The 24444-nt window shown below is 52.2% G+C and overlaps 52 non-coding genes across 52 annotated transcripts; 10 read left to right on the top strand and 42 right to left on the bottom strand.

Annotated features, from left to right (window-relative positions):
- Window positions 1–88: 88 nt before the first annotated feature.
- Window positions 89–160, bottom strand: Trnae-uuc. The gene has a single exon. It is a non-coding gene; the product is annotated as a tRNA-Glu (tRNA).
- Window positions 161–467: 307 nt separating this feature from the next.
- On the bottom strand, window positions 468–540 carry Trnam-cau. Its single transcript has one exon. It is a non-coding gene; the product is annotated as a tRNA-Met (tRNA).
- A 977-nt stretch (window positions 541–1517) lies between these two features.
- Window positions 1518–1589, top strand: Trnag-ucc. The gene has a single exon. It is a non-coding gene; the product is annotated as a tRNA-Gly (tRNA).
- A 275-nt stretch (window positions 1590–1864) lies between these two features.
- Window positions 1865–1946, bottom strand: Trnas-aga. The gene has a single exon. It is a non-coding gene; the product is annotated as a tRNA-Ser (tRNA).
- A 139-nt stretch (window positions 1947–2085) lies between these two features.
- Trnak-uuu lies at window positions 2086–2158 on the bottom strand. The gene has a single exon. It is a non-coding gene; the product is annotated as a tRNA-Lys (tRNA).
- Window positions 2159–2453: 295 nt separating this feature from the next.
- On the bottom strand, window positions 2454–2525 carry Trnae-uuc. The gene has a single exon. It is a non-coding gene; the product is annotated as a tRNA-Glu (tRNA).
- A 308-nt stretch (window positions 2526–2833) lies between these two features.
- Trnam-cau lies at window positions 2834–2906 on the bottom strand. Its single transcript has one exon. It is a non-coding gene; the product is annotated as a tRNA-Met (tRNA).
- Window positions 2907–3883: 977 nt separating this feature from the next.
- On the top strand, window positions 3884–3955 carry Trnag-ucc. Its single transcript has one exon. It is a non-coding gene; the product is annotated as a tRNA-Gly (tRNA).
- A 275-nt stretch (window positions 3956–4230) lies between these two features.
- Trnas-aga lies at window positions 4231–4312 on the bottom strand. The gene has a single exon. It is a non-coding gene; the product is annotated as a tRNA-Ser (tRNA).
- Window positions 4313–4451: 139 nt separating this feature from the next.
- Window positions 4452–4524, bottom strand: Trnak-uuu. Its single transcript has one exon. It is a non-coding gene; the product is annotated as a tRNA-Lys (tRNA).
- Window positions 4525–4820: 296 nt separating this feature from the next.
- On the bottom strand, window positions 4821–4892 carry Trnae-uuc. Its single transcript has one exon. It is a non-coding gene; the product is annotated as a tRNA-Glu (tRNA).
- Window positions 4893–5200: 308 nt separating this feature from the next.
- Trnam-cau lies at window positions 5201–5274 on the bottom strand. Its single transcript has one exon. It is a non-coding gene; the product is annotated as a tRNA-Met (tRNA).
- A 976-nt stretch (window positions 5275–6250) lies between these two features.
- Trnag-ucc lies at window positions 6251–6322 on the top strand. Its single transcript has one exon. It is a non-coding gene; the product is annotated as a tRNA-Gly (tRNA).
- A 275-nt stretch (window positions 6323–6597) lies between these two features.
- Window positions 6598–6679, bottom strand: Trnas-aga. Its single transcript has one exon. It is a non-coding gene; the product is annotated as a tRNA-Ser (tRNA).
- A 139-nt stretch (window positions 6680–6818) lies between these two features.
- On the bottom strand, window positions 6819–6891 carry Trnak-uuu. The gene has a single exon. It is a non-coding gene; the product is annotated as a tRNA-Lys (tRNA).
- A 296-nt stretch (window positions 6892–7187) lies between these two features.
- On the bottom strand, window positions 7188–7259 carry Trnae-uuc. The gene has a single exon. It is a non-coding gene; the product is annotated as a tRNA-Glu (tRNA).
- Window positions 7260–7567: 308 nt separating this feature from the next.
- On the bottom strand, window positions 7568–7640 carry Trnam-cau. The gene has a single exon. It is a non-coding gene; the product is annotated as a tRNA-Met (tRNA).
- Window positions 7641–8618: 978 nt separating this feature from the next.
- Window positions 8619–8690, top strand: Trnag-ucc. Its single transcript has one exon. It is a non-coding gene; the product is annotated as a tRNA-Gly (tRNA).
- A 275-nt stretch (window positions 8691–8965) lies between these two features.
- Trnas-aga lies at window positions 8966–9047 on the bottom strand. Its single transcript has one exon. It is a non-coding gene; the product is annotated as a tRNA-Ser (tRNA).
- A 140-nt stretch (window positions 9048–9187) lies between these two features.
- Trnak-uuu lies at window positions 9188–9260 on the bottom strand. Its single transcript has one exon. It is a non-coding gene; the product is annotated as a tRNA-Lys (tRNA).
- Window positions 9261–9556: 296 nt separating this feature from the next.
- On the bottom strand, window positions 9557–9628 carry Trnae-uuc. The gene has a single exon. It is a non-coding gene; the product is annotated as a tRNA-Glu (tRNA).
- A 310-nt stretch (window positions 9629–9938) lies between these two features.
- Window positions 9939–10011, bottom strand: Trnam-cau. The gene has a single exon. It is a non-coding gene; the product is annotated as a tRNA-Met (tRNA).
- A 977-nt stretch (window positions 10012–10988) lies between these two features.
- Window positions 10989–11060, top strand: Trnag-ucc. The gene has a single exon. It is a non-coding gene; the product is annotated as a tRNA-Gly (tRNA).
- A 275-nt stretch (window positions 11061–11335) lies between these two features.
- On the bottom strand, window positions 11336–11417 carry Trnas-aga. The gene has a single exon. It is a non-coding gene; the product is annotated as a tRNA-Ser (tRNA).
- Window positions 11418–11556: 139 nt separating this feature from the next.
- On the bottom strand, window positions 11557–11629 carry Trnak-uuu. The gene has a single exon. It is a non-coding gene; the product is annotated as a tRNA-Lys (tRNA).
- Window positions 11630–11925: 296 nt separating this feature from the next.
- Trnae-uuc lies at window positions 11926–11997 on the bottom strand. The gene has a single exon. It is a non-coding gene; the product is annotated as a tRNA-Glu (tRNA).
- Window positions 11998–12305: 308 nt separating this feature from the next.
- On the bottom strand, window positions 12306–12378 carry Trnam-cau. Its single transcript has one exon. It is a non-coding gene; the product is annotated as a tRNA-Met (tRNA).
- A 976-nt stretch (window positions 12379–13354) lies between these two features.
- On the top strand, window positions 13355–13426 carry Trnag-ucc. Its single transcript has one exon. It is a non-coding gene; the product is annotated as a tRNA-Gly (tRNA).
- A 276-nt stretch (window positions 13427–13702) lies between these two features.
- On the bottom strand, window positions 13703–13784 carry Trnas-aga. The gene has a single exon. It is a non-coding gene; the product is annotated as a tRNA-Ser (tRNA).
- A 139-nt stretch (window positions 13785–13923) lies between these two features.
- On the bottom strand, window positions 13924–13996 carry Trnak-uuu. Its single transcript has one exon. It is a non-coding gene; the product is annotated as a tRNA-Lys (tRNA).
- A 296-nt stretch (window positions 13997–14292) lies between these two features.
- On the bottom strand, window positions 14293–14364 carry Trnae-uuc. Its single transcript has one exon. It is a non-coding gene; the product is annotated as a tRNA-Glu (tRNA).
- A 308-nt stretch (window positions 14365–14672) lies between these two features.
- On the bottom strand, window positions 14673–14745 carry Trnam-cau. The gene has a single exon. It is a non-coding gene; the product is annotated as a tRNA-Met (tRNA).
- Window positions 14746–15721: 976 nt separating this feature from the next.
- On the top strand, window positions 15722–15793 carry Trnag-ucc. Its single transcript has one exon. It is a non-coding gene; the product is annotated as a tRNA-Gly (tRNA).
- A 275-nt stretch (window positions 15794–16068) lies between these two features.
- Window positions 16069–16150, bottom strand: Trnas-aga. The gene has a single exon. It is a non-coding gene; the product is annotated as a tRNA-Ser (tRNA).
- A 139-nt stretch (window positions 16151–16289) lies between these two features.
- Trnak-uuu lies at window positions 16290–16362 on the bottom strand. Its single transcript has one exon. It is a non-coding gene; the product is annotated as a tRNA-Lys (tRNA).
- Window positions 16363–16658: 296 nt separating this feature from the next.
- Window positions 16659–16730, bottom strand: Trnae-uuc. Its single transcript has one exon. It is a non-coding gene; the product is annotated as a tRNA-Glu (tRNA).
- Window positions 16731–17039: 309 nt separating this feature from the next.
- On the bottom strand, window positions 17040–17112 carry Trnam-cau. The gene has a single exon. It is a non-coding gene; the product is annotated as a tRNA-Met (tRNA).
- Window positions 17113–18089: 977 nt separating this feature from the next.
- Window positions 18090–18161, top strand: Trnag-ucc. Its single transcript has one exon. It is a non-coding gene; the product is annotated as a tRNA-Gly (tRNA).
- A 276-nt stretch (window positions 18162–18437) lies between these two features.
- Trnas-aga lies at window positions 18438–18519 on the bottom strand. The gene has a single exon. It is a non-coding gene; the product is annotated as a tRNA-Ser (tRNA).
- Window positions 18520–18658: 139 nt separating this feature from the next.
- Window positions 18659–18731, bottom strand: Trnak-uuu. The gene has a single exon. It is a non-coding gene; the product is annotated as a tRNA-Lys (tRNA).
- A 294-nt stretch (window positions 18732–19025) lies between these two features.
- Window positions 19026–19097, bottom strand: Trnae-uuc. The gene has a single exon. It is a non-coding gene; the product is annotated as a tRNA-Glu (tRNA).
- Window positions 19098–19405: 308 nt separating this feature from the next.
- On the bottom strand, window positions 19406–19478 carry Trnam-cau. The gene has a single exon. It is a non-coding gene; the product is annotated as a tRNA-Met (tRNA).
- Window positions 19479–20454: 976 nt separating this feature from the next.
- Trnag-ucc lies at window positions 20455–20526 on the top strand. The gene has a single exon. It is a non-coding gene; the product is annotated as a tRNA-Gly (tRNA).
- Window positions 20527–20801: 275 nt separating this feature from the next.
- Window positions 20802–20883, bottom strand: Trnas-aga. The gene has a single exon. It is a non-coding gene; the product is annotated as a tRNA-Ser (tRNA).
- A 146-nt stretch (window positions 20884–21029) lies between these two features.
- Trnak-uuu lies at window positions 21030–21102 on the bottom strand. The gene has a single exon. It is a non-coding gene; the product is annotated as a tRNA-Lys (tRNA).
- A 296-nt stretch (window positions 21103–21398) lies between these two features.
- Trnae-uuc lies at window positions 21399–21470 on the bottom strand. The gene has a single exon. It is a non-coding gene; the product is annotated as a tRNA-Glu (tRNA).
- Window positions 21471–21778: 308 nt separating this feature from the next.
- Window positions 21779–21851, bottom strand: Trnam-cau. Its single transcript has one exon. It is a non-coding gene; the product is annotated as a tRNA-Met (tRNA).
- A 977-nt stretch (window positions 21852–22828) lies between these two features.
- Trnag-ucc lies at window positions 22829–22900 on the top strand. Its single transcript has one exon. It is a non-coding gene; the product is annotated as a tRNA-Gly (tRNA).
- Window positions 22901–23176: 276 nt separating this feature from the next.
- Trnas-aga lies at window positions 23177–23258 on the bottom strand. Its single transcript has one exon. It is a non-coding gene; the product is annotated as a tRNA-Ser (tRNA).
- Window positions 23259–23397: 139 nt separating this feature from the next.
- On the bottom strand, window positions 23398–23470 carry Trnak-uuu. Its single transcript has one exon. It is a non-coding gene; the product is annotated as a tRNA-Lys (tRNA).
- A 296-nt stretch (window positions 23471–23766) lies between these two features.
- Window positions 23767–23838, bottom strand: Trnae-uuc. Its single transcript has one exon. It is a non-coding gene; the product is annotated as a tRNA-Glu (tRNA).
- Window positions 23839–24146: 308 nt separating this feature from the next.
- On the bottom strand, window positions 24147–24219 carry Trnam-cau. Its single transcript has one exon. It is a non-coding gene; the product is annotated as a tRNA-Met (tRNA).
- Window positions 24220–24444: the final 225 nt, after the last annotated feature.

The following is a 24444-nucleotide window of genomic DNA, read 5'->3' on the forward strand; positions in this document are numbered from 1 at the left end:
ATTACGTTCGGTCGAAGCTTCGGAAGGTGGGCGACAAACGACAGTTCGAAGGCCAAAACATGGAGCGTTGTGTGCGCAAAAACTTCCGTTCCGGTACCGGGAATCGAACCAGGGCCTCCTGGGTGAAAGCCAGGTATCCTAGCCACTAGACCACACCGGATTTGCTCGATAAGCGTCAGGTTTTCTCCGTCTCCTCTCGTATTTCGTGCTGAATCTGGACTCAGTGCAGTTCTCCGTTTGCGAGCATATTTGAGCCTACAGACTGCATGGCGCACAGCCCGAAATTGACTATTCATTATTTTACTCCTAACAAGGGAAGAGAAAGATCAAAGTTGTACGTTGTCATAATTGGAAATAAACGTATTGACGCTGAGGCGTAGACTCCTTATGGATAACGAACGACAATTAAGTTCGTTCCCTAGCAACAGCAACGCCGTTAATTCAGCCATGATGTACAGCAAATTAAATGCCCGGGGTGAGGATCGAACTCACGACCTTAAGATTATGAGACTTACGCGCTACCTACTGCGCTACCGAGGCACGGTGCAAGTAACGTTACAGGAAACTTGGTAAGTCTCTCATATTAGAGATTAGACAGTTCGCGCTTTCTCAAGAATCTGTTGTGTTGCTACACGTGCTTTCCCTACTTGCTAGATTAAACTGCTGCCGCAGCTTTTTCAACGGAACGCAGCACTGCCTGAGGTTACAGTACATCGCCCTTGCGGCACCTGAACACAGCGGCCTGTTGGGACAGGCCGACGTCAGAGTTCAGAAATAGCATGCGACCGTTCAAGTACGGTCTATTGCGTGCTGCGTGTATGGTTCCTCTCACAGCGAATCCTGCTATACATTCCTGAGGCTGACGCAGCTCAGGCGAGGAATCGGCGCGGCAGCATTATAGCGAGAACAGCAGAACGATGCATCGGCCGGGAATCGAACCCGGGCCGTCCGCATGCTAAGCGAGCATTCACCAATTTTTTTTTTCTTCTCATTTCTTTCGTTGCATTTGTTGGGGGCGGACGTCCGATGGCGCCCGTTCAAGTTCATCGTTGACTCGGTCTTTTATTACAGAGGGCAGATAACTCTCAGACCGAACACGCTGAGCTATCGTGCCGGCAAGCCTTAAGATTATGAGACTTACGCGCTGCCTACTGCACTACTGAGGCACATGCCATTGAACCAGCGATGCTCGTCAAGCTGCCCGTGCTTCCCGAGCACTTTTCTGCAGGGGAAAGTGGGATTGCCACCCAGCGACGTCGGATACAACCGAAAAAAGTGCTACACACGCGGAGTGCTCCACTACACTGCCTTAAAACGAATGCTCATCTCTATCGTGTGAGTAACCTTGCGGCCGCGGCGACTAGTCTTGCCCAAAGGACGCAGCGTGCGTGGAGGCGCTACCCGAATGCGTGTGGATGCACCCTCCTACCTCGAAAAGCGCCTGCAGCTACTATCACCGTGGGCCGCTGCTGGCGGGCAGGAAGCCGACACAGCGGGGCGTTGCGAGCAGCGGCTGTGCGGTGGTGGTGTAATGGTGAGCATAGTTGCCTTCCAAGCAGTTGATCCGGGATCGATTCCCGGCCACCGCAAGTGGCGCTAGTTTTTTTCGTATGAGTATGTGAGCCGCGTGCTGTTAAATGAAGGTTTTTTTCGTCGTAGCTCCACGCAGACCATCCTGTAGTATGTCCCGACTTGTCCCGACTTTGCTCGGCTGACGCGAAAGCTGACGCTTGGAATTCGCCCTTATCAAAAGGACAGGCACTATAAACGGCTGTGAGAGGCGAGGTGTGGAGAGGTACCAAAACGACAGGCAATCTGCGAAATTTTCTGCTCGTTGTTCTTAAACAAAAAAAGAAAAATCCGACGCAGTCGGTAGGACTCGAACCTACGCTCCCAGAGGGAATCTGATTTCTAGTCAGACGCCTTAACCACTCGGCCACGACTGCTCGTAACCCAAGTTTCCCAGGAATCGTGAAAAATCCAACCGGTCTGCGCAGAATGTTGACAGGAAACGAACTCCGTGCACTGATTACGGCAGGGCTACCATCGCTACGAGACGAGCCATTACGGAAACGTTAAAATCTCCGCCCGGACAGGGACTTGAACCCTGGACCCTTAGGTTAAAAGCCTAATGCTCTACCGACTGAGCTATCCGGCTCACGCTCGTTGTGGACGGAGCGGCTGCAAGCAATGTAAATAACTGGAACGCGTTTGTAGGCGTACTACGGTAATTTCTGGCTTCTGGCGCAACTGGCGACTTCACCGACTTCCCACTGACGCTGGTAGCAGCCCAACAACGGACCAGTGCCTCTTCTCCCTTTATTCCGGTGCCGACAGTAATTGCATCATGTGCCTGTTTTCCCCGATTACGTTCGGTCGAAGCTTCGGAAGGTGGGCGACAAACGACAGTTCGAAGGCCAAAACATGGAGCGTTGTGTGCGCAAAAACTTCCGTTCCGGTACCGGGAATCGAACCAGGGCCTCCTGGGTGAAAGCCAGGTATCCTAGCCACTAGACCACACCGGATTTGCTCGATAAGCGTCAGGTTTTCTCCGTCTCCTCTCGTATTTCGTGCTGAATCTGGACTCAGTGCAGTTCTCCGTTTGCGAGCATATTTGAGCCTACAGACTGGCATGGCGCACAGCCCGAAATTGACTATTCATTATTTTACTCCTAACAAGGGAAGAGAAAGATCAAAGTTGTACGTTGTCATAATTGGAAATAAACGTATTGACGCTGAGGCGTAGACTCCTTATGGATAACGAACGACAATTAAGTTCGTTCCCTAGCAACAGCAACGCCGTTAATTCAGCCATGATGTACAGCAAATTAAATGCCCGGGGTGAGGATCGAACTCACGACCTTAAGATTATGAGACTTACGCGCTACCTACTGCGCTACCGAGGCACGGTGCAAGTAACGTTACAGGAAACTTGGTAAGTCTCTCATATTAGAGATTAGACAGTTCGCGCTTTCTCAAGAATCTGTTGTGTTGCTACACGTGCTTTCCCTACTTGCTAGATTAAACTGCTGCCGCAGCTTTTTCAACGGAACGCAGCACTGCCTGAGGTTACAGTACATCGCCCTTGCGGCACCTGAACACAGCGGCCTGTTGGGACAGGCCGACGTCAGAGTTCAGAAATAGCATGCGACCGTTCAAGTACGGTCTATTGCGTGCTGCGTGTATGGTTCCTCTCACAGCGAATCCTGCTATACATTCCTGAGGCTGACGCAGCTCAGGCGAGGAATCGGCGCGGCAGCATTATAGCGAGAACAGCAGAACGATGCATCGGCCGGGAATCGAACCCGGGCCGTCCGCATGCTAAGCGAGCATTCACCAATTTTTTTTTTCTTCTCATTTCTTTCGTTGCATTTGTTGGGGGCGGACGTCCGATGGCGCCCGTTCAAGTTCATCGTTGACTCGGTCTTTTATTACAGAGGGCAGATAACTCTCAGACCGAACACGCTGAGCTATCGTGCCGGCAAGCCTTAAGATTATGAGACTTACGCGCTGCCTACTGCACTACTGAGGCACATGCCATTGAACCAGCGATGCTCGTCAAGCTGCCCGTGCTTCCCGAGCACTTTTCTGCAGGGGAAAGTGGGATTGCCACCCAGCGACGTCGGATACAACCGAAAAAAGTGCTACACACGCGGAGTGCTCCACTACACTGCCTTAAAACGAATGCTCATCTCTATCGTGTGAGTAACCTTGCGGCCGCGGCGACTAGTCTTGCCCAAAGACGCAGCGTGCGTGGAGGCGCTACCCGAATGCGTGTGGATGCACCCTCCTACCTCGAAAAGCGCCTGCAGCTACTATCACCGTGGGCCGCTGCTGGCGGGCAGGAAGCCGACACAGCGGGGGCGTTGCGAGCAGCGGCTGTGCGGTGGTGGTGTAATGGTGAGCATAGTTGCCTTCCAAGCAGTTGATCCGGGATCGATTCCCGGCCACCGCAAGTGGCGCTAGTTTTTTTCGTATGAGTATGTGAGCCGCGTGCTGTTAAATGAAGGTTTTTTTCGTCGTAGCTCCACGCAGACCATCCTGTAGTATGTCCCGACTTGTCCCGACTTTGCTCGGCTGACGCGAAAGCTGACGCTTGGAATTCGCCCTTATCAAAAGGACAGGCACTATAAACGGCTGTGAGAGGCGAGGTGTGGAGAGGTACCAAAACGACAGGCAATCTGCGAAATTTTCTGCTCGTTGTTCTTAAACAAAAAAAGAAAAATCCGACGCAGTCGGTAGGACTCGAACCTACGCTCCCAGAGGGAATCTGATTTCTAGTCAGACGCCTTAACCACTCGGCCACGACTGCTCGTAACCCAAGTTTCCCAGGAATCGTGAAAAATCCAACCGGTCTGCGCAGAATGTTGACAGGAAACGAACTCCGTGCACTGATTACGGCAGGGCTACCATCGCTACGAGACGAGCCATTACGGAAACGTTAAAATCTCCGCCCGGACAGGGACTTGAACCCTGGACCCTTAGGTTAAAAGCCTAATGCTCTACCGACTGAGCTATCCGGGCTCACGCTCGTTGTGGACGGAGCGGCTGCAAGCAATGTAAATAACTGGAACGCGTTTGTAGGCGTACTACGGTAATTTCTGGCTTCTGGCGCAACTGGCGACTTCACCGACTTCCCACTGACGCTGGTAGCAGCCCAACAACGGACCAGTGCCTCTTCTCCCTTTATTCCGGTGCCGACAGTAATTGCATCATGTGCCTGTTTTCCCCGATTACGTTCGGTCGAAGCTTCGGAAGGTGGGCGACAAACGACAGTTCGAAGGCCAAAACATGGAGCGTTGTGTGCGCAAAAACTTCCGTTCCGGTACCGGGAATCGAACCAGGGCCTCCTGGGTGAAAGCCAGGTATCCTAGCCACTAGACCACACCGGATTTGCTCGATAAGCGTCAGGTTTTCTCCGTCTCCTCTCGTATTTCGTGCTGAATCTGGACTCAGTGCAGTTCTCCGTTTGCGAGCATATTTGAGCCTACAGACTGGCATGGCGCACAGCCCGAAATTGACTATTCATTATTTTACTCCTAACAAGGGAAGAGAAAGATCAAAGTTGTACGTTGTCATAATTGGAAATAAACGTATTGACGCTGAGGCGTAGACTCCTTATGGATAACGAACGACAATTAAGTTCGTTCCCTAGCAACAGCAACGCCGTTAATTCAGCCATGATGTACAGCAAATTAAATGCCCGGGGTGAGGATCGAACTCACGACCTTAAGATTATGAGACTTACGCGCTACCTACTGCGCTAACCGAGGCACGGTGCAAGTAACGTTACAGGAAACTTGGTAAGTCTCTCATATTAGAGATTAGACAGTTCGCGCTTTCTCAAGAATCTGTTGTGTTGCTACACGTGCTTTCCCTACTTGCTAGATTAAACTGCTGCCGCAGCTTTTTCAACGGAACGCAGCACTGCCTGAGGTTACAGTACATCGCCCTTGCGGCACCTGAACACAGCGGCCTGTTGGGACAGGCCGACGTCAGAGTTCAGAAATAGCATGCGACCGTTCAAGTACGGTCTATTGCGTGCTGCGTGTATGGTTCCTCTCACAGCGAATCCTGCTATACATTCCTGAGGCTGACGCAGCTCAGGCGAGGAATCGGCGCGGCAGCATTATAGCGAGAACAGCAGAACGATGCATCGGCCGGGAATCGAACCCGGGCCGTCCGCATGCTAAGCGAGCATTCACCAATTTTTTTTTTCTTCTCATTTCTTTCGTTGCATTTGTTGGGGGCGGACGTCCGATGGCGCCCGTTCAAGTTCATCGTTGACTCGGTCTTTTATTACAGAGGGCAGATAACTCTCAGACCGAACACGCTGAGCTATCGTGCCGGCAAGCCTTAAGATTATGAGACTTACGCGCTGCCTACTGCACTACTGAGGCACATGCCATTGAACCAGCGATGCTCGTCAAGCTGCCCGTGCTTCCCGAGCACTTTTCTGCAGGGGAAAGTGGGATTGCCACCCAGCGACGTCGGATACAACCGAAAAAAGTGCTACACACGCGGAGTGCTCCACTACACTGCCTTAAAACGAATGCTCATCTCTATCGTGTGAGTAACCTTGCGGCCGCGGCGACTAGTCTTGCCCAAAGACGCAGCGTGCGTGGAGGCGCTACCCGAATGCGTGTGGATGCACCCTCCTACCTCGAAAAGCGCCTGCAGCTACTATCACCGTGGGCCGCTGCTGGCGGGCAGGAAGCCGACACAGCGGGGCGTTGCGAGCAGCGGCTGTGCGGTGGTGGTGTAATGGTGAGCATAGTTGCCTTCCAAGCAGTTGATCCGGGATCGATTCCCGGCCACCGCAAGTGGCGCTAGTTTTTTTCGTATGAGTATGTGAGCCGCGTGCTGTTAAATGAAGGTTTTTTTCGTCGTAGCTCCACGCAGACCATCCTGTAGTATGTCCCGACTTGTCCCGACTTTGCTCGGCTGACGCGAAAGCTGACGCTTGGAATTCGCCCTTATCAAAAGGACAGGCACTATAAACGGCTGTGAGAGGCGAGGTGTGGAGAGGTACCAAAACGACAGGCAATCTGCGAAATTTTCTGCTCGTTGTTCTTAAACAAAAAAAGAAAAATCCGACGCAGTCGGTAGGACTCGAACCTACGCTCCCAGAGGGAATCTGATTTCTAGTCAGACGCCTTAACCACTCGGCCACGACTGCTCGTAACCCAAGTTTCCCAGGAATCGTGAAAAATCCAACCGGTCTGCGCAGAATGTTGACAGGAAACGAACTCCGTGCACTGATTACGGCAGGGCTACCATCGCTACGAGACGAGCCATTACGGAAACGTTAAAATCTCCGCCCGGACAGGGACTTGAACCCTGGACCCTTAGGTTAAAAGCCTAATGCTCTACCGACTGAGCTATCCGGGCTCACGCTCGTTGTGGACGGAGCGGCTGCAAGCAATGTAAATAACTGGAACGCGTTTGTAGGCGTACTACGGTAATTTCTGGCTTCTGGCGCAACTGGCGACTTCACCGACTTCCCACTGACGCTGGTAGCAGCCCAACAACGGACCAGTGCCTCTTCTCCCTTTATTCCGGTGCCGACAGTAATTGCATCATGTGCCTGTTTTCCCCGATTACGTTCGGTCGAAGCTTCGGAAGGTGGGCGACAAACGACAGTTCGAAGGCCAAAACATGGAGCGTTGTGTGCGCAAAAACTTCCGTTCCGGTACCGGGAATCGAACCAGGGCCTCCTGGGTGAAAGCCAGGTATCCTAGCCACTAGACCACACCGGATTTGCTCGATAAGCGTCAGGTTTTCTCCGTCTCCTCTCGTATTTCGTGCTGAATCTGGACTCAGTGCAGTTCTCCGTTTGCGAGCATATTTGAGCCTACAGACTGGCATGGCGCACAGCCCGAAATTGACTATTCATTATTTTACTCCTAACAAGGGAAGAGAAAGATCAAAGTTGTACGTTGTCATAATTGGAAATAAACGTATTGACGCTGAGGCGTAGACTCCTTATGGATAACGAACGACAATTAAGTTCGTTCCCTAGCAACAGCAACGCCGTTAATTCAGCCATGATGTACAGCAAATTAAATGCCCGGGGTGAGGATCGAACTCACGACCTTAAGATTATGAGACTTACGCGCTACCTACTGCGCTACCGAGGCACGGTGCAAGTAACGTTACAGGAAACTTGGTAAGTCTCTCATATTAGAGATTAGACAGTTCGCGCTTTCTCAAGAATCTGTTGTGTTGCTACACGTGCTTTCCCTACTTGCTAGATTAAACTGCTGCCGCAGCTTTTTCAACGGAACGCAGCACTGCCTGAGGTTACAGTACATCGCCCTTGCGGCACCTGAACACAGCGGCCTGTTGGGGACAGGCCGACGTCAGAGTTCAGAAATAGCATGCGACCGTTCAAGTACGGTCTATTGCGTGCTGCGTGTATGGTTCCTCTCACAGCGAATCCTGCTATACATTCCTGAGGCTGACGCAGCTCAGGCGAGGAATCGGCGCGGCAGCATTATAGCGAGAACAGCAGAACGATGCATCGGCCGGGAATCGAACCCGGGCCGTCCGCATGCTAAGCGAGCATTCACCAATTTTTTTTTTCTTCTCATTTCTTTCGTTGCATTTGTTGGGGGCGGACGTCCGATGGCGCCCGTTCAAGTTCATCGTTGACTCGGTCTTTTATTACAGAGGGCAGATAACTCTCAGACCGAACACGCTGAGCTATCGTGCCGGCAAGCCTTAAGATTATGAGACTTACGCGCTGCCTACTGCACTACTGAGGCACATGCCATTGAACCAGCGATGCTCGTCAAGCTGCCCGTGCTTCCGAGCACTTTTCTGCAGGGGAAAGTGGGATTGCCACCCAGCGACGTCGGATACAACCGAAAAAAGTGCTACACACGCGGAGTGCTCCACTACACACTGCCTTAAAACGAATGCTCATCTCTATCGTGTGAGTAACCTTGCGGCCGCGGCGACTAGTCTTGCCCAAAGACGCAGCGTGCGTGGAGGCGCTACCCGAATGCGTGTGGATGCACCCTCCTACCTCGAAAAGCGCCTGCAGCTACTATCACCGTGGGCCGCTGCTGGCGGGCAGGAAGCCGACACAGCGGGGCGTTGCGAGCAGCGGCTGTGCGGTGGTGGTGTAATGGTGAGCATAGTTGCCTTCCAAGCAGTTGATCCGGGATCGATTCCCGGCCACCGCAAGTGGCGCTAGTTTTTTTCGTATGAGTATGTGAGCCGCGTGCTGTTAAATGAAGGTTTTTTTCGTCGTAGCTCCACGCAGACCATCCTGTAGTATGTCCCGACTTGTCCCGACTTTGCTCGGCTGACGCGAAAGCTGACGCTTGGAATTCGCCCTTATCAAAAGGACAGGCACTATAAACGGCTGTGAGAGGCGAGGTGTGGAGAGGTACCAAAACGACAGGCAATCTGCGAAATTTTCTGCTCGTTGTTCTTAAACAAAAAAAGAAAAATCCGACGCAGTCGGTAGGACTCGAACCTACGCTCCCAGAGGGAATCTGATTTCTAGTCAGACGCCTTAACCACTCGGCCACGACTGCTCGTAACCCAAGTTTCCCAGGAATCGTGAAAAATCCAACCGGTCTTGCGCAGAATGTTGACAGGAAACGAACTCCGTGCACTGATTACGGCAGGGCTACCATCGCTACGAGACGAGCCATTACGGAAACGTTAAAATCTCCGCCCGGACAGGGACTTGAACCCTGGACCCTTAGGTTAAAAGCCTAATGCTCTACCGACTGAGCTATCCGGGCTCACGCTCGTTGTGGACGGAGCGGCTGCAAGCAATGTAAATAACTGGAACGCGTTTGTAGGCGTACTACGGTAATTTCTGGCTTCTGGCGCAACTGGCGACTTCACCGACTTCCCACTGACGCTGGTAGCAGCCCAACAACGGACCAGTGCCTCTTCTCCCTTTATTCCGGTGCCGACAGTAATTGCATCATGTGCCTGTTTTCCCCGATTACGTTCGGTCGAAGCTTCGGAAGGTGGGCGACAAACGACAGTTCGAAGGCCAAAACATGGAGCGTTGTGTGCGCAAAAACTTCCGTTCCGGTACCGGGAATCGAACCAGGGCCTCCTGGGTGAAAGCCAGGTATCCTAGCCACTAGACCACACCGGATTTGCTCGATAAGCGTCAGGTTTTCTCCGTCTCCTCTCGTATTTCGTGCTGAATCTGGACTCAGTGCAGTTCTCCGTTTTGCGAGCATATTTGAGCCTACAGACTGGCATGGCGCACAGCCCGAAATTGACTATTCATTATTTTACTCCTAACAAGGGAAGAGAAAGATCAAAGTTGTACGTTGTCATAATTGGAAATAAACGTATTGACGCTGAGGCGTAGACTCCTTATGGATAACGAACGACAATTAAGTTCGTTCCCTAGCAACAGCAAACGCCGTTAATTCAGCCATGATGTACAGCAAATTAAATGCCCGGGGTGAGGATCGAACTCACGACCTTAAGATTATGAGACTTACGCGCTACCTACTGCGCTACCGAGGCACGGTGCAAGTAACGTTACAGGAAACTTGGTAAGTCTCTCATATTAGAGATTAGACAGTTCGCGCTTTCTCAAGAATCTGTTGTGTTGCTACACGTGCTTTCCCTACTTGCTAGATTAAACTGCTGCCGCAGCTTTTTCAACGGAACGCAGCACTGCCTGAGGTTACAGTACATCGCCCTTGCGGCACCTGAACACAGCGGCCTGTTGGGACAGGCCGACGTCAGAGTTCAGAAATAGCATGCGACCGTTCAAGTACGGTCTATTGCGTGCTGCGTGTATGGTTCCTCTCACAGCGAATCCTGCTATACATTCCTGAGGCTGACGCAGCTCAGGCGAGGAATCGGCGCGGCAGCATTATAGCGAGAACAGCAGAACGATGCATCGGCCGGGAATCGAACCCGGGCCGTCCGCATGCTAAGCGAGCATTCACCAATTTTTTTTTTCTTCTCATTTCTTTCGTTGCATTTGTTGGGGGCGGACGTCCGATGGCGCCCGTTCAAGTTCATCGTTGACTCGGTCTTTTATTACAGAGGGCAGATAACTCTCAGACCGAACACGCTGAGCTATCGTGCCGGCAAGCCTTAAGATTATGAGACTTACGCGCTGCCTACTGCACTACTGAGGCACATGCCATTGAACCAGCGATGCTCGTCAAGCTGCCCGTGCTTCCCGAGCACTTTTCTGCAGGGGAAAGTGGGATTGCCACCCAGCGACGTCGGATACAACCGAAAAAAGTGCTACACACGCGGAGTGCTCCACTACACTGCCTTAAAACGAATGCTCATCTCTATCGTGTGAGTAACCTTGCGGCCGCGGCGACTAGTCTTGCCCAAAGACGCAGCGTGCGTGGAGGCGCTACCCGAATGCGTGTGGATGCACCCCTCCTACCTCGAAAAGCGCCTGCAGCTACTATCACCGTGGGCCGCTGCTGGCGGGCAGGAAGCCGACACAGCGGGGCGTTGCGAGCAGCGGCTGTGCGGTGGTGGTGTAATGGTGAGCATAGTTGCCTTCCAAGCAGTTGATCCGGGATCGATTCCCGGCCACCGCAAGTGGCGCTAGTTTTTTTCGTATGAGTATGTGAGCCGCGTGCTGTTAAATGAAGGTTTTTTTCGTCGTAGCTCCACGCAGACCATCCTGTAGTATGTCCCGACTTGTCCCGACTTTGCTCGGCTGACGCGAAAGCTGACGCTTGGAATTCGCCCTTATCAAAAGGACAGGCACTATAAACGGCTGTGAGAGGCGAGGTGTGGAGAGGTACCAAAACGACAGGCAATCTGCGAAATTTTCTGCTCGTTGTTCTTAAACAAAAAAAGAAAAATCCGACGCAGTCGGTAGGACTCGAACCTACGCTCCCAGAGGGAATCTGATTTCTAGTCAGACGCCTTAACCACTCGGCCACGACTGCTCGTAACCCAAGTTTCCCAGGAATCGTGAAAAATCCAACCGGTCTGCGCAGAATGTTGACAGGAAACGAACTCCGTGCACTGATTACGGCAGGGCTACCATCGCTACGAGACGAGCCATTACGGAAACGTTAAAATCTCCGCCCGGACAGGGACTTGAACCCTGGACCCTTAGGTTAAAAGCCTAATGCTCTACCGACTGAGCTATCCGGGCTCACGCTCGTTGTGGACGGAGCGGCTGCAAGCAATGTAAATAACTGGAACGCGTTTGTAGGCGTACTACGGTAATTTCTGGCTTCTGGCGCAACTGGCGACTTCACCGACTTCCCACTGACGCTGGTAGCAGCCCAACAACGGACCAGTGCCTCTTCTCCCTTTATTCCGGTGCCGACAGTAATTGCATCATGTGCCTGTTTTCCCCGATTACGTTCGGTCGAAGCTTCGGAAGGTGGGCGACAAACGACAGTTCGAAGGCCAAAACATGGAGCGTTGTGTGCGCAAAAACTTCCGTTCCGGTACCGGGAATCGAACCAGGGCCTCCTGGGTGAAAGCCAGGTATCCTAGCCACTAGACCACACCGGATTTGCTCGATAAGCGTCAGGTTTTCTCCGTCTCCTCTCGTATTTCGTGCTGAATCTGGACTCAGTGCAGTTCTCCGTTTGCGAGCATATTTGAGCCTACAGACTGGCATGGCGCACAGCCCGAAATTGACTATTCATTATTTTACTCCTAACAAGGGAAGAGAAAGATCAAAGTTGTACGTTGTCATAATTGGAAATAAACGTATTGACGCTGAGGCGTAGACTCCTTATGGATAACGAACGACAATTAAGTTCGTTCCCTAGCAACAGCAACGCCGTTAATTCAGCCATGATGTACAGCAAATTAAATGCCCGGGGTGAGGATCGAACTCACGACCTTAAGATTATGAGACTTACGCGCTACCTACTGCGCTACCGAGGCACGGTGCAAGTAACGTTACAGGAAACTTGGTAAGTCTCTCATATTAGAGATTAGACAGTTCGCGCTTTCTCAAGAATCTGTTGTGTTGCTACACGTGCTTTCCCTACTTGCTAGATTAAACTGCTGCCGCAGCTTTTTCAACGGAACGCAGCACTGCCTGAGGTTACAGTACATCGCCCTTGCGGCACCTGAACACAGCGGCCTGTTGGGGACAGGCCGACGTCAGAGTTCAGAAATAGCATGCGACCGTTCAAGTACGGTCTATTGCGTGCTGCGTGTATGGTTCCTCTCACAGCGAATCCTGCTATACATTCCTGAGGCTGACGCAGCTCAGGCGAGGAATCGGCGCGGCAGCATTATAGCGAGAACAGCAGAACGATGCATCGGCCGGGAATCGAACCCGGGCCGTCCGCATGCTAAGCGAGCATTCACCAATTTTTTTTTTCTTCTCATTTCTTTCGTTGCATTTGTTGGGGGCGGACGTCCGATGGCGCCCGTTCAAGTTCATCGTTGACTCGGTCTTTTATTACAGAGGGCAGATAACTCTCAGACCGAACACGCTGAGCTATCGTGCCGGCAAGCCTTAAGATTATGAGACTTACGCGCTGCCTACTGCACTACTGAGGCACATGCCATTGAACCAGCGATGCTCGTCAAGCTGCCGTGCTTCCCGAGCACTTTTCTGCAGGGGAAAGTGGGATTGCCACCCAGCGACGTCGGATACAACCGAAAAAAGTGCTACACACGCGGAGTGCTCCACTACACTGCCTTAAAACGAATGCTCATCTCTATCGTGTGAGTAACCTTGCGGCCGCGGCGACTAGTCTTGCCCAAAGACGCAGCGTGCGTGGAGGCGCTACCCGAATGCGTGTGGATGCACCCTCCTACCTCGAAAAGCGCCTGCAGCTACTATCACCGTGGGCCGCTGCTGGCGGGCAGGAAGCCGACACAGCGGGGCGTTGCGAGCAGCGGCTGTGCGGTGGTGGTGTAATGGTGAGCATAGTTGCCTTCCAAGCAGTTGATCCGGGATCGATTCCCGGCCACCGCAAGTGGCGCTAGTTTTTTTCGTATGAGTATGTGAGCCGCGTGCTGTTAAATGAAGGTTTTTTTCGTCGTAGCTCCACGCAGACCATCCTGTAGTATGTCCCCGACTTGTCCCGACTTTGCTCGGCTGACGCGAAAGCTGACGCTTGGAATTCGCCCTTATCAAAAGGACAGGCACTATAAACGGCTGTGAGAGGCGAGGTGTGGAGAGGTACCAAAACGACAGGCAATCTGCGAAATTTTCTGCTCGTTGTTCTTAAACAAAAAAAGAAAAATCCGACGCAGTCGGTAGGACTCGAACCTACGCTCCCAGAGGGAATCTGATTTCTAGTCAGACGCCTTAACCACTCGGCCACGACTGCTCGTAACCCAAGTTTCCCAGGAATCGTGAAAAATCCAACCGGTCTGCGCAGAATGTTGACAGGAAACGAACTCCGTGCACTGATTACGGCAGGGCTACCATCGCTACGAGACGAGCCATTACGGAAACGTTAAAATCTCCGCCCGGACAGGGACTTGAACCCTGGACCCTTAGGTTAAAAGCCTAATGCTCTACCGACTGAGCTATCCGGGCTCACGCTCGTTGTGGACGGAGCGGCTGCAAGCAATGTAAATAACTGGAACGCGTTTGTAGGCGTACTACGGTAATTTCTGGCTTCTGGCGCAACTGGCGACTTCACCGACTTCCCACTGACGCTGGTAGCAGCCCAACAACGGACCAGTGCCTCTTCTCCCTTTATTCCGGTGCCGACAGTAATTGCATCATGTGCCTGTTTTCCCCGATTACGTTCGGTCGAAGCTTCGGAAGGTGGGCGACAAACGACAGTTCGAAGGCCAAAACATGGAGCGTTGTGTGCGCAAAAACTTCCGTTCCGGTACCGGGAATCGAACCAGGGCCTCCTGGGTGAAAGCCAGGTATCCTAGCCACTAGACCACACCGGATTTGCTCGATAAGCGTCAGGTTTTCTCCGTCTCCTCTCGTATTTCGTGCTGAATCTGGACTCAGTGCAGTTCTCCGTTTGCGAGCATATTTGAGCCTACAGACTGGCATGGCGCACAGCCCGAAATTGACTATTCATTATTTTACTCCTAACAAGGGAAGAGAAAGATCAAAGTTGTACGTTGTCATAATTGGAAATAAACGTATTGACGCTGAGGCGTAGACTCCTTATGGATAACGAACGACAATTAAGTTCGTTCCCTAGCAACAGCAACGCCGTTAATTCAGCCATGATGTACAGCAAATTAAATGCCCGGGGTGAGGATCGAACTCACGACCTTAAGATTATGAGACTTACGCGCTACCTACTGCGCTACCGAGGCACGGTGCAAGTAACGTTACAGGAAACTTGGTAAGTCTCTCATATTAGAGATTAGACAGTTCGCGCTTTCTCAAGAATCTGTTGTGTTGCTACACGTGCTTTCCCTACTTGCTAGATTAAACTGCTGCCGCAGCTTTTTCAACGGAACGCAGCACTGCCTGAGGTTACAGTACATCGCCCTTGCGGCACCTGAACACAGCGGCCTGTTGGGACAGGCCGACGTCAGAGTTCAGAAATAGCATGCGACCGTTCAAGTACGGTCTATTGCGTGCTGCGTGTATGGTTCCTCTCACAGCGAATCCTGCTATACATTCCTGAGGCTGACGCAGCTCAGGCGAGGAATCGGCGCGGCAGCATTATAGCGAGAACAGCAGAACGATGCATCGGCCGGGAATCGAACCCGGGCCGTCCGCATGCTAAGCGAGCATTCACCAATTTTTTTTTTCTTCTCATTTCTTTCGTTGCATTTGTTGGGGGCGGACGTCCGATGGCGCCCGTTCAAGTTCATCGTTGACTCGGTCTTTTATTACAGAGGGCAGATAACTCTCAGACCGAACACGCTGAGCTATCGTGCCGGCAAGCCTTAAGATTATGAGACTTACGCGCTGCCTACTGCACTACTGAGGCACATGCCATTGAACCAGCGATGCTCGTCAAGCTGCCCGTGCTTCCCGAGCACTTTTCTGCAGGGGAAAGTGGGATTGCCACCCAGCGACGTCGGATACAACCGAAAAAAGTGCTACACACGCGGAGTGCTCCACTACACTGCCTTAAAACGAATGCTCATCTCTATCGTGTGAGTAACCTTGCGGCCGCGGCGACTAGTCTTGCCCAAAGACGCAGCGTGCGTGGAGGCGCTACCCGAATGCGTGTGGATGCACCCTCCTACCTCGAAAAGCGCCTGCAGCTACTATCACCGTGGGCCGCTGCTGGCGGGCAGGAAGCCGACACAGCGGGGCGTTGCGAGCAGCGGCTGTGCGGTGGTGGTGTAATGGTGAGCATAGTTGCCTTCCAAGCAGTTGATCCGGGATCGATTCCCGGCCACCGCAAGTGGCGCTAGTTTTTTTCGTATGAGTATGTGAGCCGCGTGCTGTTAAATGAAGGTTTTTTTCGTCGTAGCTCCACGCAGACCATCCTGTAGTATGTCCCGACTTGTCCCGACTTTGCTCGGCTGACGCGAAAGCTGACGCTTGGAATTCGCCCTTATCAAAAGGACAGGCACTATAAACGGCTGTGAGAGGCGAGGTGTGGAGAGGTACCAAAACGACAGGCAATCTGCGAAATTTTCTGCTCGTTGTTCTTAAACAAAAAAAGAAAAATCCGACGCAGTCGGTAGGACTCGAACCTACGCTCCCAGAGGGAATCTGATTTCTAGTCAGACGCCTTAACCACTCGGCCACGACTGCTCGTAACCCAAGTTTCCCAGGAATCGTGAAAAATCCAACCGGTCTGCGCAGAATGTTGACAGGAAACGAACTCCGTGCACTGATTACGGCAGGGCTACCATCGCTACGAGACGAGCCATTACGGAAACGTTAAAATCTCCGCCCGGACAGGGACTTGAACCCTGGACCCTTAGGTTAAAAGCCTAATGCTCTACCGACTGAGCTATCCGGGCTCACGCTCGTTGTGGACGGAGCGGCTGCAAGCAATGTAAATAACTGGAACGCGTTTGTAGGCGTACTACGGTAATTTCTGGCTTCTGGCGCAACTGGCGACTTCACCGACTTCCCACTGACGCTGGTAGCAGCCCAACAACGGACCAGTGCCTCTTCTCCCTTTATTCCGGTGCCGACAGTAATTGCATCATGTGCCTGTTTTCCCCGATTACGTTCGGTCGAAGCTTCGGAAGGTGGGCGACAAACGACAGTTCGAAGGCCAAAACATGGAGCGTTGTGTGCGCAAAAACTTCCGTTCCGGTACCGGGAATCGAACCAGGGCCTCCTGGGTGAAAGCCAGGTATCCTAGCCACTAGACCACACCGGATTTGCTCGATAAGCGTCAGGTTTTTCTCCGTCTCCTCTCGTATTTCGTGCTGAATCTGGACTCAGTGCAGTTCTCCGTTTGCGAGCATATTTGAGCCTACAGACTGGCATGGCGCACAGCCCGAAATTGACTATTCATTATTTTACTCCTAACAAGGGAAGAGAAAGATCAAAGTTGTACGTTGTCATAATTGGAAATAAACGTATTGACGCTGAGGCGTAGACTCCTTATGGATAACGAACGACAATTAAGTTCGTTCCCTAGCAACAGCAACGCCGTTAATTCAGCCATGATGTACAGCAAATTAAATGCCCGGGGTGAGGATCGAACTCACGACCTTAAGATTATGAGACTTACGCGCTACCTACTGCGCTACCGAGGCACGGTGCAAGTAACGTTACAGGAAACTTGGTAAGTCTCTCATATTAGAGATTAGACAGTTCGCGCTTTCTCAAGAATCTGTTGTGTTGCTACACGTGCTTTCCCTACTTGCTAGATTAAACTGCTGCCGCAGCTTTTTTCAACGGAACGCAGCACTGCCTGAGGTTACAGTACATCGCCCTTGCGGCACCTGAACACAGCGGCCTGTTGGGACAGGCCGACGTCAGAGTTCAGAAATAGCATGCGACCGTTCAAGTACGGTCTATTGCGTGCTGCGTGTATGGTTCCTCTCACAGCGAATCCTGCTATACATTCCTGAGGCTGACGCAGCTCAGGCGAGGAATCGGCGCGGCAGCATTATAGCGAGAACAGCAGAACGATGCATCGGCCGGGAATCGAACCCGGGCCGTCCGCATGCTAAGCGAGCATTCACCAATTTTTTTTTTCTTCTCATTTCTTTCGTTGCATTTGTTGGGGGCGGACGTCCGATGGCGCCCGTTCAAGTTCATCGTTGACTCGGTCTTTTATTACAGAGGGCAGATAACTCTCAGACCGAACACGCTGAGCTATCGTGCCGGCAAGCCTTAAGATTATGAGACTTACGCGCTGCCTACTGCACTACTGAGGCACATGCCATTGAACCAGCGATGCTCGTCAAGCTGCCCGTGCTTCCCGAGCACTTTTCTGCAGGGGAAAGTGGGATTGCCACCCAGCGACGTCGGATACAACCGAAAAAAGTGCTACACACGCGGAGTGCTCCACTACACTGCCTTAAAACGAATGCTCATCTCTATCGTGTGAGTAACCTTGCGGCCGCGGCGACTAGTCTTGCCCAAAGACGCAGCGTGCGTGGAGGCGCTACCCGAATGCGTGTGGATGCACCCTCCTACCTCGAAAAGCGCCTGCAGCTACTATCACCGTGGGCCGCTGCTGGCGGGCAGGAAGCCGACACAGCGGGGCGTTGCGAGCAGCGGCTGTGCGGTGGTGGTGTAATGGTGAGCATAGTTGCCTTCCAAGCAGTTGATCCGGGATCGATTCCCGGCCACCGCAAGTGGCGCTAGTTTTTTTCGTATGAGTATGTGAGCCGCGTGCTGTTAAATGAAGGTTTTTTTCGTCGTAGCTCCACGCAGACCATCCTGTAGTATGTCCCGACTTGTCCCCGACTTTGCTCGGCTGACGCGAAAGCTGACGCTTGGAATTCGCCCTTATCAAAAGGACAGGCACTATAAACGGCTGTGAGAGGCGAGGTGTGGAGAGGTACCAAAACGACAGGCAATCTGCGAAATTTTCTGCTCGTTGTTCTTAAACAAAAAAAGAAAAATCCGACGCAGTCGGTAGGACTCGAACCTACGCTCCCAGAGGGAATCTGATTTCTAGTCAGACGCCTTAACCACTCGGCCACGACTGCTCGTAACCCAAGTTTCCCAGGAATCGTGAAAAATCCAACCGGTCTGCGCAGAATGTTGACAGGAAACGAACTCCGTGCACTGATTACGGCAGGGCTACCATCGCTACGAGACGAGCCATTACGGAAACGTTAAAATCTCCGCCCGGACAGGGACTTGAACCCTGGACCCTTAGGTTAAAAGCCTAATGCTCTACCGACTGAGCTATCCGGGCTCACGCTCGTTGTGGACGGAGCGGCTGCAAGCAATGTAAATAACTGGAACGCGTTTGTAGGCGTACTACGGTAATTTCTGGCTTCTGGCGCAACTGGCGACTTCACCGACTTCCCACTGACGCTGGTAGCAGCCCAACAACGGACCAGTGCCTCTTCTCCTTTATTCGGTGCCGACAGTAATTGCATCATGTGCCTGTTTTCCCCGATTACGTTCGGTCGAAGCTTCGGAAGGTGGGCGACAAACGACAGTTCGAAGGCCAAAACATGGAGCGTTGTGTGCGCAAAAACTTCCGTTCCGGTACCGGGAATCGAACCAGGGCCTCCTGGGTGAAAGCCAGGTATCCTAGCCACTAGACCACACCGGATTTGCTCGATAAGCGTCAGGTTTTCTCCGTCTCCTCTCGTATTTCGTGCTGAATCTGGACTCAGTGCAGTTCTCCGTTTGCGAGCATATTTGAGCCTACAGACTGGCATGGCGCACAGCCCGAAATTGACTATTCATTATTTTACTCCTAACAAGGGAAGAGAAAGATCAAAGTTGTACGTTGTCATAATTGGAAATAAACGTATTGACGCTGAGGCGTAGACTCCTTATGGATAACGAACGACAATTAAGTTCGTTCCCTAGCAACAGCAACGCCGTTAATTCAGCCATGATGTACAGCAAATTAAATGCCCGGGGTGAGGATCGAACTCACGACCTTAAGATTATGAGACTTACGCGCTACCTACTGCGCTACCGAGGCACGGTGCAAGTAACGTTACAGGAAACTTGGTAAGTCTCTCATATTAGAGATTAGACAGTTCGCGCTTTCTCAAGAATCTGTTGTGTTGCTACACGTGCTTTCCCTACTTGCTAGATTAAACTGCTGCCGCAGCTTTTTCAACGGAACGCAGCACTGCCTGAGGTTACAGTACATCGCCCTTGCGGCACCTGAACACAGCGGCCTGTTGGGACAGGCCGACGTCAGAGTTCAGAAATAGCATGCGACCGTTCAAGTACGGTCTATTGCGTGCTGCGTGTATGGTTCCTCTCACAGCGAATCCTGCTATACATTCCTGAGGCTGACGCAGCTCAGGCGAGGAATCGGCGCGGCAGCATTATAGCGAGAACAGCAGAACGATGCATCGGCCGGGAATCGAACCCGGGCCGTCCGCATGCTAAGCGAGCATTCACCAATTTTTTTTTTCTTCTCATTTCTTTCGTTGCATTTGTTGGGGGCGGACGTCCGATGGCGCCCGTTCAAGTTCATCGTTGACTCGGTCTTTTATTACAGAGGGCAGATAACTCTCAGACCGAACACGCTGAGCTATCGTGCCGGCAAGCCTTAAGATTATGAGACTTACGCGCTGCCTACTGCACTACTGAGGCACATGCCATTGAACCAGCGATGCTCGTCAAGCTGCCCGTGCTTCCCGAGCACTTTTCTGCAGGGGAAAGTGGGATTGCCACCCAGCGACGTCGGATACAACCGAAAAAAGTGCTACACACGCGGAGTGCTCCACTACACTGCCTTAAAACGAATGCTCATCTCTATCGTGTGAGTAACCTTGCGGCCGCGGCGACTAGTCTTGCCCAAAGACGCAGCGTGCGTGGAGGCGCTACCCGAATGCGTGTGGATGCACCCTCCTACCTCGAAAAGCGCCTGCAGCTACTATCACCGTGGGCCGCTGCTGGCGGGCAGGAAGCCGACACAGCGGGGCGTTGCGAGCAGCGGCTGTGCGGTGGTGGTGTAATGGTGAGCATAGTTGCCTTCCAAGCAGTTGATCCGGGATCGATTCCCGGCCACCGCAAGTGGCGCTAGTTTTTTTCGTATGAGTATGTGAGCCGCGTGCTGTTAAATGAAGGTTTTTTTCGTCGTAGCTCCACGCAGACCATCCTGTAGTATGTCCCGACTTGTCCCGACTTTGCTCGGCTGACGCGAAAGCTGACGCTTGGAATTCGCCCTTATCAAAAGGACAGGCACTATAAACGGCTGTGAGAGGCGAGGTGTGGAGAGGTACCAAAACGACAGGCAATCTGCGAAATTTTCTGCTCGTTGTTCTTAAACAAAAAAAGAAAAATCCGACGCAGTCGGTAGGACTCGAACCTACGCTCCCAGAGGGAATCTGATTTCTAGTCAGACGCCTTAACCACTCGGCCACGACTGCTCGTAACCCAAGTTTCCCAGGAATCGTGAATCGTGAAAAATCCAACCGGTCTGCGCAGAATGTTGACAGGAAACGAACTCCGTGCACTGATTACGGCAGGGCTACCATCGCTACGAGACGAGCCATTACGGAAACGTTAAAATCTTCGCCCGGACAGGGACTTGAACCCTGGACCCTTAGGTTAAAAGCCTAATGCTCTACCGACTGAGCTATCCGGGCTCACGCTCGTTGTGGATGGAGCGGCTGCAAGCAATGTAAATAACTGGAACGCGTGTGTAGGCGTACTACGGTAATTTCTGGCTTCTGGCGCAACTGGCGACTTCACCGACTTCCCACTGACGCTGGTAGCAGCCCAACCACGGACCAGTGCCTCTTCTCCCTTTATTCCGGTGCCGACAGTAATTGCATCATGTGCCTGTTTTCCCCGATTACGTTCGGTCGAAGCTTCGGAAGGTGGGCGACAAACGACAGTTCGAAGGCCAAAACATGGAGCGTTGTGTGCGCAAAAACTTCCGTTCCGGTACCGGGAATCGAACCCGGGCCTCCTGGGTGAAAGCCAGGTATCCTAGCCACTAGACCACACCGGATTTGCTCGATAAGCGTGAGGTTTTCTCCGTCTCCTCTCGTATTTCGTGCTGAATCTGGACTCAGTGCAGTTCTCCGTTTGCGAGCATATTTGCGCCTACAGACTGGCATGGCGCACAGCCCGAAATTGACTATTCATTATTTTACTCCTAACAAGGGAGGAGAAAGATCAAAGTTGTACGTTGTCATAATTGGAAATAAACGTATTGACGCTGAGGCGTAGACTCCTTATGGATAACGAACGACAATTAAGTTCGTTCCCTAGCAACAGCAACGCCGTTAATTCAGCCATGATGTACAGCAAATTAAATGCCCCGGGTGAGGATCGAACTCACGACCTTAAGATTATGAGACTTACGCGCTACCTACTGCGCTACCGAGGCACGTTGCAAGTAACGTTACAGGAAACTTGGTAAGTCTCTCATATTAGAGATAGACAGTTCGCGCTTTCTCAAGAATCTGTTGTGTTGCTACACGTGCTTTCCCTACTTGCTAGATTAAACTGCTGCCGCAGTTTTTTCAACGGAACGCAGCACTGCCCGAGGTTACAGTACATCGCCCTTGCGGCACCTGAACACAGCGGCCTGTTGGGACAGGCCGACGTCAGAGTTCAGAAATAGCATACGACCGTTCAAGTACGGTCTATTGCGTGCTGCGTGTATGGTTCCTCTCACAGCGAATCCTGCTATACATTCCTGAGGCTGACGCAGCTCAGGCGAGGAATCGGCGCGGCAGCATTATAGCGAGAACAGCAGAACGATGCATCGGCCGGGAATCGAACCCGGGCCGTCCGCATGCTAAGCGAGCATTCACCAATTTTTTTTTTTTCTTCTCATTTCTTTCGTTGCATTTGTTGGGGGCGGACGTCCGATGGCGCCCGTTCAAGTTCATCGTTGACTCGGTCTTTTATTACAGAGGGCAGATAACTCTCAGACCGAACACGCTGAGCTATCGTGCCGGCAAGCCTTAAGATTATGAGACTTACGCGCTGCCTACTGCACTACTGAGGCACATGCCATTGAACCAGCGATGCTCGTCAAGCTGCCCGTGCTTCCCGAGCACTTTTCTGCAGGGGAAAGTGGGATTGCCACCCAGCGACGTCGGATACAACCGAAAAAAGTGCTACACACGCGGAGTGCTCCACTACACTGCCTTAAAACGAATGCTCATCTCTATCGTGTGAGTAACCTTGCGGCCGCGGCGACTAGTCTTGCCCAAAGACGCAGCGTGCGTGGAGGCGCTACCCGAATGCGTGTGGATGCACCCTCCTACCTCGAAAAGCGCCTGCAGCTACTATCACCGTGGGCCGCTGCTGGCGGGCAGGAAGCCGACACAGCGGGGCGTTGCGAGCAGCGGCTGTGCGGTGGTGGTGTAATGGTGAGCATAGTTGCCTTCCAAGCAGTTGATCCGGGTTCGATTCCCGGCCACCGCAAATGGCGCTAGTTTTTTTCGTATGAGTATGTGAGCCAGGTGCTGTTAAATGAAGGTTTTTTTCGTCGTAGCTCCACGCAGACCATCCTGTAGTATGTCCCGACTTGTCCCGACTTTGCTCGGCTGACGCGAAAGCTGACGCTTGGAATTCGCCCTTATCAAAAGGACAGGCACTATAAACGGCTGTGAGAGGCGAGGTGTGGAGAGGTACCAAAACGACAGGCAATCTGCGAAATTTTCTGCTCGTTGTTCTTAAACAAAAAAAAGAAAAATCCGACGCAGTCGGTAGGACTCGAACCTACGCTCCCAGAGGGAATCTGATTTCTAGTCAGACGCCTTAACCACTCGGCCACGACTGCTCGTAACCCAAGTTTCCCTGGAATCGTGAAAAATCCAACCGGTCTGCGCAGAATGTTGACAGGAAACGAACTCCGTGCACTGATTACGGCAGGGCTACCATCGCTACGAGACGAGCCATTACGGAAACGTTAAAATCTTCGCCCGGACAGGGACTTGAACCCTGGACCCTTAGGTTAAAAGCCTAATGCTCTACCGACTGAGCTATCCGGGCTCACGCTCGTTGTGGATGGAGCGGCTGCAAGCAATGTAAATAACTGGAACGCGTGTGTAGGCGTACTACGGTAATTTCTGGCTTCTGGCGCAACTGGCGACTTCACCGACTTCCCACTGACGCTGGTAGCAGCCCAACCACGGACCAGTGCCTCTTCTCCCTTTATTCCGGTGCCGACAGTAATTGCATCATGTGCCTGTTTTCCCCGATTACGTTCGGTCGAAGCTTCGGAAGGTGGGCGACAAACGACAGTTCGAAGGCCAAAACATGGAGCGTTGTGTGCGCAAAAACTTCCGTTCCGGTACCGGGAATCGAACCCGGGCCTCCTGGGTGAAAGCCAGGTATCCTAGCCACTAGACCACACCGGATTTGCTCGATAAGCGTGAGGTTTTCTCCGTCTCCTCTCGTATTTCGTGCTGAATCTGGACTCAGTGCAGTTCTCCGTTTGCGAGCATATTTGCGCCTACAGACTGGCATGGCGCACAGCCCGAAATTGACTATTCATTATTTTACTCCTAACAAGGGAGGAGAAAGATCAAAGTTGTACGTTGTCATAATTGGAAATAAACGTATTGACGCTGAGGCGTAGACTCCTTATGGATAACGAACGACAATTAAGTTCGTTCCCTAGCAACAGCAACGCCGTTAATTCAGCCATGATGTACAGCAAATTAAATGCCCCGGGTGAGGATCGAACTCACGACCTTAAGATTATGAGACTTACGCGCTACCTACTGCGCTACCGAGGCACGTTGCAAGTAACGTTACAGGAAACTTGGTAAGTCTCTCATATTAGAGATAGACAGTTCGCGCTTTCTCAAGAATCTGTTGTGTTGCTACACGTGCTTTCCCTACTTGCTAGATTAAACTGCTGCCGCAGTTTTTTCAACGGAACGCAGCACTGCCCGAGGTTACAGTACATCGCCCTTGCGGCACCTGAACACAGCGGCCTGTTGGGACAGGCCGACGTCAGA

The sequence above is a fragment of the Schistocerca piceifrons genome, unplaced genomic scaffold, assembly GCF_021461385.2.
Source record: "Schistocerca piceifrons isolate TAMUIC-IGC-003096 unplaced genomic scaffold, iqSchPice1.1 HiC_scaffold_1243, whole genome shotgun sequence".
Taxonomy (NCBI): domain Eukaryota; kingdom Metazoa; phylum Arthropoda; class Insecta; order Orthoptera; family Acrididae; genus Schistocerca; species Schistocerca piceifrons.